Source organism: Pogona vitticeps, chromosome 1 (genome assembly GCF_051106095.1).
Source record: "Pogona vitticeps strain Pit_001003342236 chromosome 1, PviZW2.1, whole genome shotgun sequence".
NCBI classification, from domain to species: Eukaryota; Metazoa; Chordata; class Lepidosauria; order Squamata; family Agamidae; genus Pogona; species Pogona vitticeps.
This window is the reverse complement of record NC_135783.1, coordinates 180,868,076-180,882,362: the sequence shown is the minus strand read 5'-3', so window position 1 is coordinate 180,882,362 and position 14,287 is coordinate 180,868,076. Positions and strand designations below refer to the sequence as shown.

The 14,287-nt window shown below is 40.7% G+C and overlaps 1 long non-coding RNA gene across 1 annotated transcript; it reads right to left on the bottom strand.

Annotated features, from left to right (window-relative positions):
- Positions 1-282: 282 nt before the first annotated feature.
- On the bottom strand, positions 283-14,079 carry LOC140701363 (uncharacterized). Its single transcript, XR_012080299.2, has 3 exons — positions 13,197-14,079; positions 2,321-2,381; positions 283-480 (listed from the first exon to the last, which is right to left on the bottom strand). It is a non-coding gene; the product is annotated as an uncharacterized LOC140701363 (long non-coding RNA).
- Between the last annotated feature and the right edge of the window lie 208 nt (positions 14,080-14,287).

Here is a 14,287-nt window from a genome sequence, read left to right as displayed (position 1 = left end):
AAGAATACATTACTTGTGAGTGAATACAACAGAGGATGGTTGAGAGAAAAAAAATCTCTTCCTCTCATTATTCTTCTCTGTCTGCTCCCTTTACTCTCAGATGCCATTTAGTGATAAGGAATATTAACATAGATCCATACCGATGGCGTTAGCTGGGTCCCGGGGTAAACATTCCGGCAGACTGTGTATTTATTTGATGGTGGAAATGAACCTGCCAAGGAAGTAATATTGCTCTTCTACAAGTTTTTATAATCCATCTCCCACATAGTTCTTATTCCCCAATTCCCTACATAAACATGTGTGCAATCTTCTGAGCAGCCTCATTTGTCTTGACTCGGCTGGCTAGGTGATCATTCTTTTTTGGAGGCTGGTTGACATCAAGGAGTACACAGTGAATTACTGGCAGAAGTTGTTTCCCAAGCAATACATCTGGTCCCTTCCTTCTGAGACAGTTTGCATCCGGTTCAGTCTTCTGCACATCTGCAGGTAGGTAGGGATTAATTGTCAACACACAAGAATCATTTGACGGAAGGTAACAGATATACTGCTTAATCCTGTATGTGCTACCAAGTCACATGTGATCCATGGCAATCCTAACAGGGTTTTTGAGGAACGTTGGATATTCAGGGAGTGGTTTACGGTAGCCAAATCTTGTGGCCATCCTGGGATTTAAATCCAGCTCTCCTGAGCCCTACTCTGACACTCTACATCACATTGTGCCTACTCACAGTTGAATGGAGCCAGAATTGAATTAAACAGGCTGAACCTGTAAGCTGTGTCAGACATCTGTGGGAAATCATTCCACAATCTGAATGGCCCAGAGATGTCTCTCCAAGCAGTGTAGCTGTATCACTAATATCACTATCCACTGCTGTACCACTGAAGTGTAGCTTAAATGGCCATTTCAGTGAGAAATGACCCTGAATCTCTGTCCAAGAGCACATCTTGGAACAGGAAGGGCACCATGCGGCTTAACAGATGCTGCTCTGCTACACCCTCATCAGCTCTACTAAGCATAGCAAATGATGAAGGATGCTGAGACTTTAGCCTTTGGACGACCTTAAGTTTCCTATCACAAGATGCCCCAGAAGATATATGTGTGCAGGCACAGGTGTTCCTCAACAAGGATGTTCTTACGGCAAGGATGCAGATATACCAATGTGAATCTCATACTCTAAATACCCAACAGTGAACATTGTATGGTGACACCTGTCAATTCAAGGGAGGTATACAAATAATCAAAGCACTGAACATTAGAGGATCCAAATTCACAAGCCTAAACCAGCTCATTCAATTTTGCTTAGATTGAACCACTATTTCTATCAAATATCCAATACAGGCAACTGGGTCAGGTGGAAACTCTTGTTCTCAGTGTATCTTACTGATAAGCCATCACTGTGGCTCTGAAATGTGATCATAATTGCAGGTTTGTAACACGGAACTCATGAAGCCATAGAAGCCACATACTGTCCTAAGCACTTAGCGCCTCCATGCATAAGAAGGCAATCACTGGGGAATGGACTAACACTGATTAAGGATGACACATCCTCTGAAGATGAGATGTCCTGCTTCTAGTGTGCAGTAGCTAACCACTCCTGCTATTCTAAAGCTTATGCAAGGACCACAAACTCTCTTCTCTTACTCATTATGATCTATAAAACGCTATATGGTCTGAATCCAAACTATCTAAAGAGCTCTATCTCCTCATATCTCCTTGTCTGTGTTCTCAGTTCATTACAAGATGTATTTGTCTCAGTTCCACCATCCTCACAGGTATACTTGATGAGAACACAAAACATGGCCTTCCACTAACTGCCCGCCTACACAGAATGCAATCCTTGCCCATTCTATGCTCTCCTTCCACCAGCAAGCAAACACCTATTTTGTTTCCTCAGAACTTTGGCCACCAAATGACTGTTGCTAAAGAGTCTTTTAAGGCTGACCATTGTACATTTCCTTTTCCTTTTCTGCTTTTAAGTGGGTTTCAGGCATTGTAACTCAGTGGCTGAAATCCTGTTGCTTAATTTACACCTGCAGAAGAAGTGTCACCACCTTGAGAAGGGGACAATTTTCAATAATTGAAGACTTCCTTTTCCCACCCCTGGGTTCTCGTGGCTTCTGTGTGATGAAATGGATTACAAAGGACTCCGAAAAGCCATGGGGCAGAAGGAGGAAGTTTTCATTACTGAAAATAGCCCCTTGCTGCTGACATCATCCCCATTCCACAGGCATATTTAGACTAATAAGATTGCAACTCTTGTTCATAGTATGTTCGAAAAACCATTTATAATATTATAACAGGGGTGGTGATTTTTCTTACCTCCATCTGTCTTAATGCATGTTTTATGCCACTTGGGTCCTGCCATAGAAGAAGACAAGGCCTAAGAAAAGAAAAGAAAAGAAAAGAAAAGAAAAGAAAAGAAAAGAAAAGAAAAGAAAAGAAAAGAAAAGAAAAGAAAAGAAAGAAGTTTCCCTGGAGTTCTAAAAAGGATTTTTTAGACTTCAAACATGTCATTTTATAAGTAACCATTATTATTTTATGAAGATCAAGCTTCTATGCTTTATCATTTTAAGTGGGAGCAATTATACAGAATGCATGCACACAGAGACACACACACTGTTCATAAAGTCCTTTTTCGAACAGTTTTAGCAATAAGCCGTGTGATCACTACACAGATATAAATAGTGCGAGTAAAGGGCTCTCTATAGTTTATTGTTTATGAAAAACTACATCCAGGAATTATTCTGCATCCAGCCATCTCTAGGTTTGTATTATGTAATGTCTTAAATCGCTCTGTACTGCTATGCCGAAGCAAAAGAGCAATAAAGCGCAATTCCTCTTTTCTCGGGGAAAATGAAGGAAAGACTGCTGGCATACCAATAACCCAAGCTGGGTATTGTTAATGCTCATGGCTGTAAATTAGGAATAGATTTTGTGATATATTTCCGTCTAAAATGTTTTTCAGTAATCGGAGACATAAACACAAGACACTTAAGAATTCCAGACCTGTCTGTGTACTAAAAGATTGCTCCTGATTGTTAGCAGCTACACTAATTAATCAAGGGGTAAAATTTAATCTGCACAATTAAAGCTTCAGTTGATTCATTGCTCTGGCAAAATCGATAAAAAAAAACCTGCAGCCCTACAAGCAGTGCGGTGGACTCAAATGACTAATAACGGTTTCAGCTGCTTCCTTTCCTGCATCTGAAGGTCAAGGGACACCTCTTTCCTATATTCAAATATCTCCTTGCCCATCCCATTCAGGTGATTCCAGTTGGGGTTTGTGCCTCGGCTTTGGGACACGGGAGTCTATTTTGCATTTTTTTTTATTCTTATTGGAAATTCCTGACAGACAGACACGATAAAGGTCAATTCTAAGCCCATCGCCCTTGTGATTTGAATTTGCAGTTCAGTGCAACTCTGTTTTTGAAAGCCTTTCCTTTGAATATATAACATATTAGCTGATCTACACTTTCACAAGTAATTTGAGAGAGAGAAAGAGAGAGAGAGCAGCATTCATTGCTCTGTAACCTCTCCCGGCAGTCCAGGCAGTCTGAGGCTGGAGAACGCAGAAACCAACAGAGAAATTATATTTTCAAATGAATATATTTTCATCAAACCTTCTGTGTATCTGTCAGCTGCATTGTGAGTGAACCTGGTCCTGTTTGAAAGCTGCTGCATAATTCCGGCCATCGAGGAAAATATTTGTAAGATAAATATTTGAGATGCACGCCTCCCAGCTCCTCTGCAGATACAAGTCTCGTTCATTTCCACAAGCCCTGCATCCACAGACTGCTGAGAGGACTGGACCTCTCGAGGTTGCTTCAGACTCGTTTTTTAAACACACATATACACGCACACATTCTCCCTTCATGTCCAAACCACCAACAGTACAATAGTCTTAAATATTTCATAGCAAAACAATAACGCCAACAATTTAAGGCCAGAAACATTGTTTGGAATTTTCTGGTCCTGAGGCAACAAGCAGCTTTGAGAATTGTTCAAAATGAGGGAAATCAGCCATCAGAATGTGGTTTGTGCATTTAAAGGATTTCTATCTCTGCTGGCACACATGAAAGCAAAAGGAGTTTTTTCTTTATTGCAACAGCACACACATTTTTCACCAAAAGAGCACCTTAGAAATACATGAATGGCAAACCTTTTGAAGGGCAAAGCATCATATATGCCAAGGTCACAGAGGACAAAATTTTAAACAGTATGTTGCACCAGCTGGTGTGGGATGCAGAACTGCATATCCTGAGAGTTAAAAGAGAAATTTGGCATCAGATATGGGGCTAGAAATGCTGGGGTGGAGGTGGGGATTTGTAATCGAGAAGCACCAGGCAAGTACAGATGATTAACCTTTCCCTTCCTTACCACTTCTCCCTCTAGATTTTATTCAGATCCCCCTTTCCAAGAGTCTGCTGGAAAAGGTTAACCAAGTAATATCAACCCCCCCTTACTGTGAAATATTCTCTACAAAAATGTCTATGGGATACCTACTGTAATATTTGTTCCATATGCATTCAGTTGTGTATCCATAACTACTATATAGGCCAGATAAAAACAAATGTTACATTCACATTGGCCCAGTAAAAAATTCCCTTAATTATCTGAAACCAAGAGTACACTACATCTGTCATCTTTAGGAAATGTAAGGACACGTAACGTAATGAATATATATATGTTATGTTATGTTATGTTATGTTATGTTATGTATGTATGTATGTATGTATGTATGTATGTATGTATGTATGTATGTATGTATGTGTATGTATATGTATATGTATATGTGTGTATATTATATGTATATGTGTGTGTGTGCGTACACACACACACACTTAAGAACAAAAAAGATTTTAATTAAATCTTAGAAATTCAAAAATTTGAAAATAGTTTTTTGCTATCAACATATAAAAGCATAAACATTTAGTTCATAAATGTCACTGAACTTGACTACTTAGTTCTAAAATAAACAATGGGATTTTCAGGGCTTCTAAGTGGCCTTCCCCAGCCGTGCATTTTCTTACATACTGCATACCTTGTAATATACTTATTAATGCTGGAGTACGAAATGTGTGAAATGGATTGAGGTTGTCTGACCTAAAACACAGTATCTTGTCACAAATGCCACCAACAATACTGACTTTACAAACAGATGATAATCCTTTTACTACTTGTATACTAAAGTTTTAGTACACTCTAAATAAGCTATTGCAGGCAATATAGCGAGCAAGTTCTGAAGAAGTCTAATCTACCTTTCCTACCTAGCTGTTTCATAGCAACCAATTTCCTATCACATCCAGTACCTCACTGGAACAGTCACACAACTGAAAGGTACTTCAAGTCAACAATAGTTAATGTGGTTTGAGCAACATTCTTAGAAATTTAGATTTGAAGCATCACCAGCCTCTCAATGAAGATTGTTCAGGGAGAAGAAAATTAAACTAGGATGATCCGCATGGTCCTTCTGCTAAGCAATGCTGACTTGGTATATGGATTCAATTGACTATTAGCACTTCCCCTCTTATCAGTATTATTTTTCTGTATATTGCATGAAATGCACATTAAATAATCTATCTCTTGATTTCCAAGATGGCTCATGTACAGTTAACACCCCTATTTTATTTTTCTTCATACAATAATTTTACTGTAGGACAAGATATTCGGCACTGTTTTACAATGACATATGTCCTTAAAAGCGCCATGCAAATCCAGGGTTAAAATTCATTTTCCATTTTACTTAAGAGGATGATTTTGCTTCAAAACCAAACTTCTAAGAACATTTTTCTAAGCACACTATTAATATAAATCTGAAAGCAACTAGTTTTCAGTTATGTGACATTACTGTTGTAGTGCTTAGTTTGGTAGAAAATTGGTTGCTGTGAACTGAAATAACTATGCAAGAAAAGAGCTGGAGTTCTCTCAATACTCAGTCATATTTTGTATGATAACTTCTCTAGTATAGTGCTAAACAAGTCTATTCAAAAGTGGTCAAAATTATCAATTTTCTGCAAGCTTGGAGTCCAAGGTCTTCTTGTACTATACCTCCTAGAATGTCTGATAATTGCCTAGGGCTTCTGTGAATGGCTATACAAATATATTTGGATTCCAAATAAGAAAACAATTGCTTTTACTATCAGTCTTTTGCTGGAAGTGTGTGGCTGCTTCCCTCTTCAGGTGGTGGAGCATTTATATACGTACCCTTCTGAGAAGCGTAGTAAAGAGTAATGATGTTTAGCAACTAAAACCTTTGATATTGTTGCTTTCGAAACATTATTTTAAAAACTTTATGTTTATTTGCATGTTGTCCCATTTGATTAAAAAATTATTTAAGGCTAATGTGTGAAAACTAATGCATTATTTCCAAGCTCTGAGTAAAATACAAAGAAAAGGATTCAGACCAGCTGACATAGTGTATAGTGCATTGCATTCCAAATTTGCTGTATAGAACAACTTTATACATGATGTCAAGGATGTCACATCATCAGCTTAATGGGAGGCATAAGCACAGAAATAAAGTGAACCTCTCATCCTGTACCCACAGATCTATTGTTCTAAAAATGACTTATCTTATCAAGGCAATAACATGCTCACCAGAGGTGTTTGTGCATGTAACCATTATCTGTCCCTAGAGCAGCTAGAAGCAGCTATTGTCTTCCATTGATCCCTGCCAGTTCCATCATAGGAAGGCTAGGGCATAAAAACCTTCCAAGGTATCCTGGTCTTGGTAGCCTCTCTGCTGTAGAAGTGATAGACTGCTCATCTGTTGGGCGTCACACTTTAATAGGGTCAATGCCCAGCATTTGGATGTTTTCTTTTGTGATTTTGTATCACCTTGCACCCATGTCAACCAATAATACATAAAACCTCCTAAGGCACCAATGGCTTTCTGTCTTCATCAGGCCACAAAGAACAGAAGTTCATAGGGGTTCTTGCCATTTCAAACCCACCAATTAGCACACAGCCAGAGGTTACCACCGTTGAAGATGATACTTCACCTTTCTCAGAGGTCACAGTCCCTTAACCATGTTGGGAAAGTAAAAGATCTGCCTTGAAATGGTGCAAAGGTGGGCATACTACCTCCAGCAGGTGGCTTGTGGGTATTGAGAGATTATAGTACAATTCTCAAAGAGAGTCACATTCACGAGTGTCAACAAGATTAAATGGACAGCCATCCTTCTCTCTCCATCTTGGTGCTCACTCAGCTTAACAAATGTCTGTCATCCAGTGCTATTAGACATGGATTCTACATGGGCCCATAGAAACTCTGAAGAAACATATTTCAAGATGTAACCCAGGGTGGAGAATCAATTGTGTCAAATTTTGTGTTTCTAGCTCTTATTTATTTATTTATTTATTCAATTTATATGCCGCCCACACAACCCAGAGGTCTCTTAATGTTTCAGGAATCTTTCAGGACAAACACACAAGCAAACACAGTTTCAGAAGTATTTTAAAGAGGATTTCCCATTTAATTAAACTTCTTTTTTTGCAAACTGATTTATTTGCATCCATGTATCTTAACTTCAAACAGAGTTCTGGTGGCAAGACCCAGTTACATTATTTTTTATACCACTGTCTCTGGCAGATTGCTAGTGAGGAAAGTTGCCAGCTGAGGCCATTGAGGCCAAGGGCTGATGCACAAAAGGTAATCAAGAAAGATTGTAGCTCTAAGATCACCAGGGATCAACTGACATGAGGGACAAGCGGGGTTCCATCTGGTCCCAATAAATGCTGTGATCCTGTTCTGGCACTTCATTCTGAAGAAATAATCATTTAGGTAAAAATTAAAGAGTCATCAGTCTGCACGTACTTATTTCTTTAATTCTAAACTTCCCATTCACTACCTTATCATGCTCAATACTGTCTTGCTAACTTGTACACCAAACTCATTTGTCTGCCCTGCTTTATCTCATCTATAATAATAATTATGTTCCACTCACTGAGTGCACAACTAACTGGGAGTTGGAGCTTTCTGGTTTGCACTTAAACGGTTCTTATCTTTGGTGTGATCTGTTTTAAGCAATCCCTCCATTCACATGGAAAAAGCTTCTTCTCCTGACAGAAGAATCCAGACTGCTCTTCAGATTGCTCCAATTTGTGCCCCTTTATGATTTTTGACACCCTATCCCTACCCTCACCTTTTTTGCAGCTCTCATTCCTTGGGCTACGGCATGTTCTCCCCTTTTTTGTTAAATAGAGTAAGTAGCATAGTGCTACAGGAAGGCAACAACCTAGCATGGTGTACATATTATATGAACTGTATCAAAAGACACCTCCAATATATTAGAATTGTGCTGTGTTAGAGAGAGAAAATTAAAGAAGAAGACAAAATAGAGGAGGGGATTTCTCCATCCTTCCTTTTAACATCACACTGAATACGTCACGGAGTTATCACCACAGATATCATCCCCCACAGCTCTATCTGGGTGCTGATTAATCAACTACATAGGCTATGGAACAGGATAATCAGGCATGCTCCCGATCATGGCAGATAAACTACAGCCCTAGCACTGTGCCAGGAAGGAGCAGGACAGCTTGTGAAAGGGATGAGGTGGATCACTCATACTGAAAACATACATTGCTGCTGGAAAATAGGGCAAATCAAACCACATCAAGAGCAAACCAAATAGTGAGCTATATGGTCATCTGAGCTATTCAGCCAGCTTATCTCCTCTAGACCAGGCAGGGGGAAGCCTTAGGTTTAGACAGGTTTTTAAAGAATGTTTTATTTGAACTTCTCAGATTTCAAAAATTAGTTTGGCTCTTCTACTCAAAAGGCACAAGGGGGGATCGAACTGAAAAAAGGGCAAGGAGACCAATCTTTAAACAGGATGCTGAGAATCATGTTAAAATAGACTCAGATGTTCTTTTTCGAGAACAATGGAGGTGCTACGTAGGAGAAAAATACCATCTGATATAATCTTCCAGATCTATGAATTATTGGAGGAATTCTACAGTAGCAGTAACAGATATATAGATCAAACTAATAGCAGCAAAATAATTGAAATATGTTCATTAGCATCCAAATTATCCATCATCCTCAGTGTACTTGACATTTGCAGTGTGGCGTATATGTGTATGTTGCGGGTCTGATCTAAATATTCACCCCAAATACTACTTTATAAATAATGCACTTTATTTGGCATATAGCAAAAGCAACCCAGCTCCATAGAGGAGGAAATCTGGGGTACATCATTATCATTCTCTCTCATGCAACAGCACGGGGATATGCTTAGCACACCAATTACTGGTTGAGATGATGCAGTTACTCTTAACCTAATGAAATTAAACACGTCCCCGAGGCCAGTTGACTTCCTCCTGGACTTTTTCCCTGCTTCATTAATGAGTCCTTTGTTCCAATCTTGCTTTGGTGGTTCCACGAGATTCTGGACTCAGGACAGAAAAACAGTACCATGAAGGTTCATTATGCAGTTGAAAGTATATACAAGGGTGGTGGTAAGCAAGTCATGATGGCACTATACAACCCACCAGATTAAAAGAAATGTATTACCAGTCAGAATGCTGGACTCATCCTTTATAGCACTAGGAGTATCATTATAATTTATAAAATAACAGAACAGGACAACAGAAGCCCTAGCAATAAATATCAACTGACTTACTATTAGGATACTAAAAATGTATCGGGGCCAAGCAAAGTTCAAGGTGAAACATGAGATCTAATCAGTGCATCATAAGACACACAGAAAAGGATCAACGGGGTTAGAGCAGAAGATATTGTCAGTTCTGTGCTGCCAGTTGGAGACAGAGAACATTGTCACAGCTAGGCTGGTGGTGCCAGTCTCCAAATGAGATAAGGCAAAGCAAAACATCTACTGTCATGAACAAGCGCCCAGACTGAGAAAATCTGAGAAACCATGTCTATGAGAGTTATTATGTAGGGCAAGCAGGATTCCTGCTGCTTTCCTAGGACAGGTGATTCCTCTTAGGTTGAGTGGTTGCAGTCTTTATTCCTGCCAGTTTTATTTGTTTGTTTGTTTGTTTGTTTGTTTGTTTGTTTGTTTGTTTGATTGATTGATTGATTGATTGATTGATTGATTGATTGATTGATTGATTGATTGATTGATTGATTGATTGATTGATTGATTGATTGATTGATTGATTGATTGATTTATACCCCGCCTATCTGGCCCACCAGACCACTCTAGGCGGCTTCCAATATAAAATCAGATAATAAAAACAGACAAATACATAATAATCAAACAGCAACAGCAGTAAAATAAAGAAGGAAAAGTAAGAGAGAAATCAAGAATTGGCTGGGGGGAAGGCCTGGATAAATAACCATGTTTTTAGTTGGGTTTTAAAGGTGCCCAGCGTGGGGGCCGCGCGAATCTCTGGAGGGAGTTTGTTCCAGAGGCGAGGAGCCACCGCCGAGAAGGCCCGGTTTCGTGTTTTCTCCTTCCAGGCCTCTCTTGGCATCAGGCTCCTCAGCCTCACCTCCTGACTCGTGTGGGTGATCTGGGTAGACCTTGGTGGGAGGAGGCGTTCCGCCAAATATCGAGGCCCTAAACCGTTTAGGGCCTTATAAGTAAGCATTAAAACTTTGAAGTTGACAGGGAAACAGATGGGCAGCCAATGCAATGCGGCCAGCATTGGAGATATGTGTTGGTATTTCCTCATTCCTGTAAGGAGCCTGGCTGCCGCATTCTGCACCACCTGAAGTTTCTGGGTCAGCCTCAAAGGCAGCCCCACGTACAGCGTGTTACAGTGATCTAATCTTGAGTGAAATAATCTAATTATAGGAGCGGGGTTGGATTCTACCACTTTTTGCCAGTGTTACAGGAGTGGGGTTGTATTGTACCACTTTGTCCTTTTCCTTGAGTTATTTCAGTGGCATTGAGGGTAGACGTTTAGGCATTTCTATTAGAGGGACCTGCTGGAACCCCTGAGAAGACTTCCTTCAGAAAGCTAGATCACCAGGTCCTATATAAGTGAGGGTCTATGTTTCACAGTTTACATATTCTAGCACTCTAGTCATTACTTCATACTCAATGTGCTGTATGCACAGCACTTGACCAGGGCATACATTCACTGAGATACTTATGAAAGGACAAGATTAAAGCTGGAAGGTCTTATGGACCCATATGTGTGTTTGAAAGCTTCAGAACTCAAGAGCAGAAAAAGGTAACAAGCTCTTAGATTTGGCAGTAACTGTACTGTCCTCCTGCTTTGACACATGTCGAACCCCACCTAAGGATGACCAGAAAACAACAACTACACAGACAAATTCTAGTCTACTGAACACATTGTAATGCAAACCAAATGGACTGATAATTAGGCCAGATCCAAGGAGAGAATGACAACATCTTCCCTTTGCTAAGCCTTATATTAGTGCTGTCCAATCCACATCTTGGAAATATTGCTATCACCATAAAGACCACATTCGCTGGTGGATTCAGGGTGCTGTACTCCAGAACAGTACCACCGCCAACTTCTGAGAAAAACCTTCCTAAAATTCCATTTGTTCAGATTCTCTTTTGAACCTCATCGATAACTGAGGGTTCACTACATTTCAAAGATCTCACACAAGAATGGGTAAAATATTTCATTTCAGCTTGTTTACCAAAATTTACAAATGTCTTCATATTCTGGATGTGAAGAAAAAACACTTGAAGTTATTTTGTATTTTTTAAAAAATATATAATGAATGCAGGAGACACCTGGCAATTGGCCATACAATTTCAGGGCTTTGAAGTCTGGCCTTCAGTCCCAGTGTATTCAGCCATGTTATTCCTGAACTAGATTGCTACCTCATTCTTTGGGCACACCCTTCCTTTTTAACACCTACATGATGAGGAAGCAGGTCTTCTTCATGTTCTGTGTATTGAACCTGACATAGATGGGGAGTGATTTATTTATTTATTTTAGAAGAATTCACCAATATCCGCAGATTTGCTCATATTCAGGTCAGAAAGACCTTGGGATATTTAAGACAATGACAGCAGGGGAAGGTGAAACAGAGAGATCTAATTTCAAGAGACCATAGACACCCACACCACTGTATGTGAAACACCTGAACCTGGTAGACAGCAAGTTTTATTGGCCTCAGTCTATGATGCAAAGGTTCATTCTGTGTCTGCCAGGGACCTCTCCAGTTACACAAACAAATGTTGCGCGGTCCCTTCAGAGGAGAAAACAGTTCTCTACCCTCTGGCTTTTTCATTTCGCCACATCCTATTAAAGAGGGCAGAGCAAAACCCATTCTCCGTGCTTGTCGGCTGTCAGAATAGATTTGCTACAGCACCCGTTATTTGGTGCTGAGAAGTCATTCTTCCGAATTAGAGGAGAAGTCATCCATCTGTCCAAAAGATACTCTTGCAACTGAGCAGCGCTGATGAAAGCAGCCCCTCTTGGCAACAGCTGCAGAATTATAATCACAGGGCTGTGCTGTAGATAATACCCAGTGGCCATAAAATTGGAAGGAGACTAGAACATTTCACAGGATCTCAGCAAGGAATAGAGATTGTACCCATCCTTGAAAAATTAGAATTACAGGAGGCACTTGTGCAGCAATTCACAGAGGACCTCGTTCTTCCTGCTTCTGACAGCCTCTGCCCCCACCCCATTTCTCCAAAACTGAAGAGAGCTCAGAGTTCAAGGGGAAACTCAAGTTCTGGGCTTGGCTCAGAAGGGGTGGCTCACCTTTTCAGTTACCAAGTACTGTAGAGCAGTGGTTCTTAGCCTTGAGTTACTCAGATGTTTTTGGACTGCAATTCCCAGAAATCCTGGCCAGCAGAGATGGTGGTGAAGGCATCTGGGAGTTGTAGTCTAAGAACACCTGGAGGCCAAAGGTTGGGGACCACTACTGTAGTGTGTGTGTGTGTGTGTGTGTGTGTGTGTGTGTGTGTGTGTGTGTGTGTGTGTGTGTGTGTGTGTGTGTGTGTGTGTGTGTGTGTGTGTGTGTGTGTGTGGAAGTCCCATGAAAGAAGCATGCAGCCATTACCACTCAAGCCAGAGAAAGAGGGAAATCATATAACCATCATCGTGTGGTAGCAAGCAATGGAGTGCCTCACCACACCCACTTGGGCTACAGGCTGCCAGGTGGGATCAACATCATTGTCATCATCCAAGCATCTTGAAAACAGTCTAATATGCATATTATTATAGTGGAAGAATGACCTGGTGGGCAGCTGAACTACACATAAGGCAAAGCCCTAGGAAAGTTATTTACCTGTTTTTGAAGGACAGATGATGGCCTTGTTGCCTTTCTCGTTTGCCTCAGCTGCAGTGGGCTGGTCAAAACTCCTGCCATTTGTCTTCACATCATGACCCCCTGTGGTAACCATCCAACCTGAGAAAATCAATTACAACAATAGGAACAGCTGGCCATGAATACAAGAGCATGGTCAGGCGGTAGGGGCAGATTATGGTTTGCTGGGAAGGACCTCACCCTGAAATGACAAAGCCACCCCTCCTCCTTTAAAGCATGGTCTCTGTGTGCCAGACAGCAGTAGAGGCCATTGTATGTTTCACAGCAGAAGCAAAAGTGGGGTGACAGAGAAAAAGATTCTAATAGCTCCAAACCAGGCATTGAATGATTGTTCTCTTAAACTCTGCTGATCAGTGTGGAAAATGTTGATTTAGCGGTGCTGCTCAGTACATGGAGCTTCCTATACCTCAGTGGGTGGGGTATGTGGTTGTGACGTTTGTCCCGTGGCCCCTGTTTGTTTCACCAAACCCACAGCTCACGCTATGTTTCCCAACATGCCCTTTAACACGCTGCCACCAGTTGATCTCTTGATCAACCTATATTTCCTATGAAAGACTGAGGTCCACTCGGTACTGAACTTTTAAACAGAAACAGGTTTATTGATTACAAGTTGTTTTAGGAATAGTTCTTAAGCACATTCTTAAAGTTACAAAAAGCTTCAGTATTTTATTTTAACCTCTCCTATCTTAATTAATATAAGTCACACTCTGACTAATCACTCCTTAAACACTCTCTCTGCCGCAAACTCCAAACTCTTTCCCTCAAAACTCTGTCTATATTGAACTAACTAGACTCTGACACCCCTCCTTTCTAGTTTCTCCGGCTCCGCCTTCCAACAGCACTCATTGGTGTTACATACAGCACTGATGTTACCTGTCTGTCATGGGTTGGAGGGAAAGTTCCATCCTATGGGGAGTGGAAGGCGGGACATCAGGAGGAGGGGCTGTACTGTATATATATGTGGAGTTTGTGTGGAGAAGTTAGGAGAAGCTGGAGGAGAGCTGGGAAGAAGAAGCTGGTGTGGGAGTCTGTGTGTCAGACAGGGTACTACT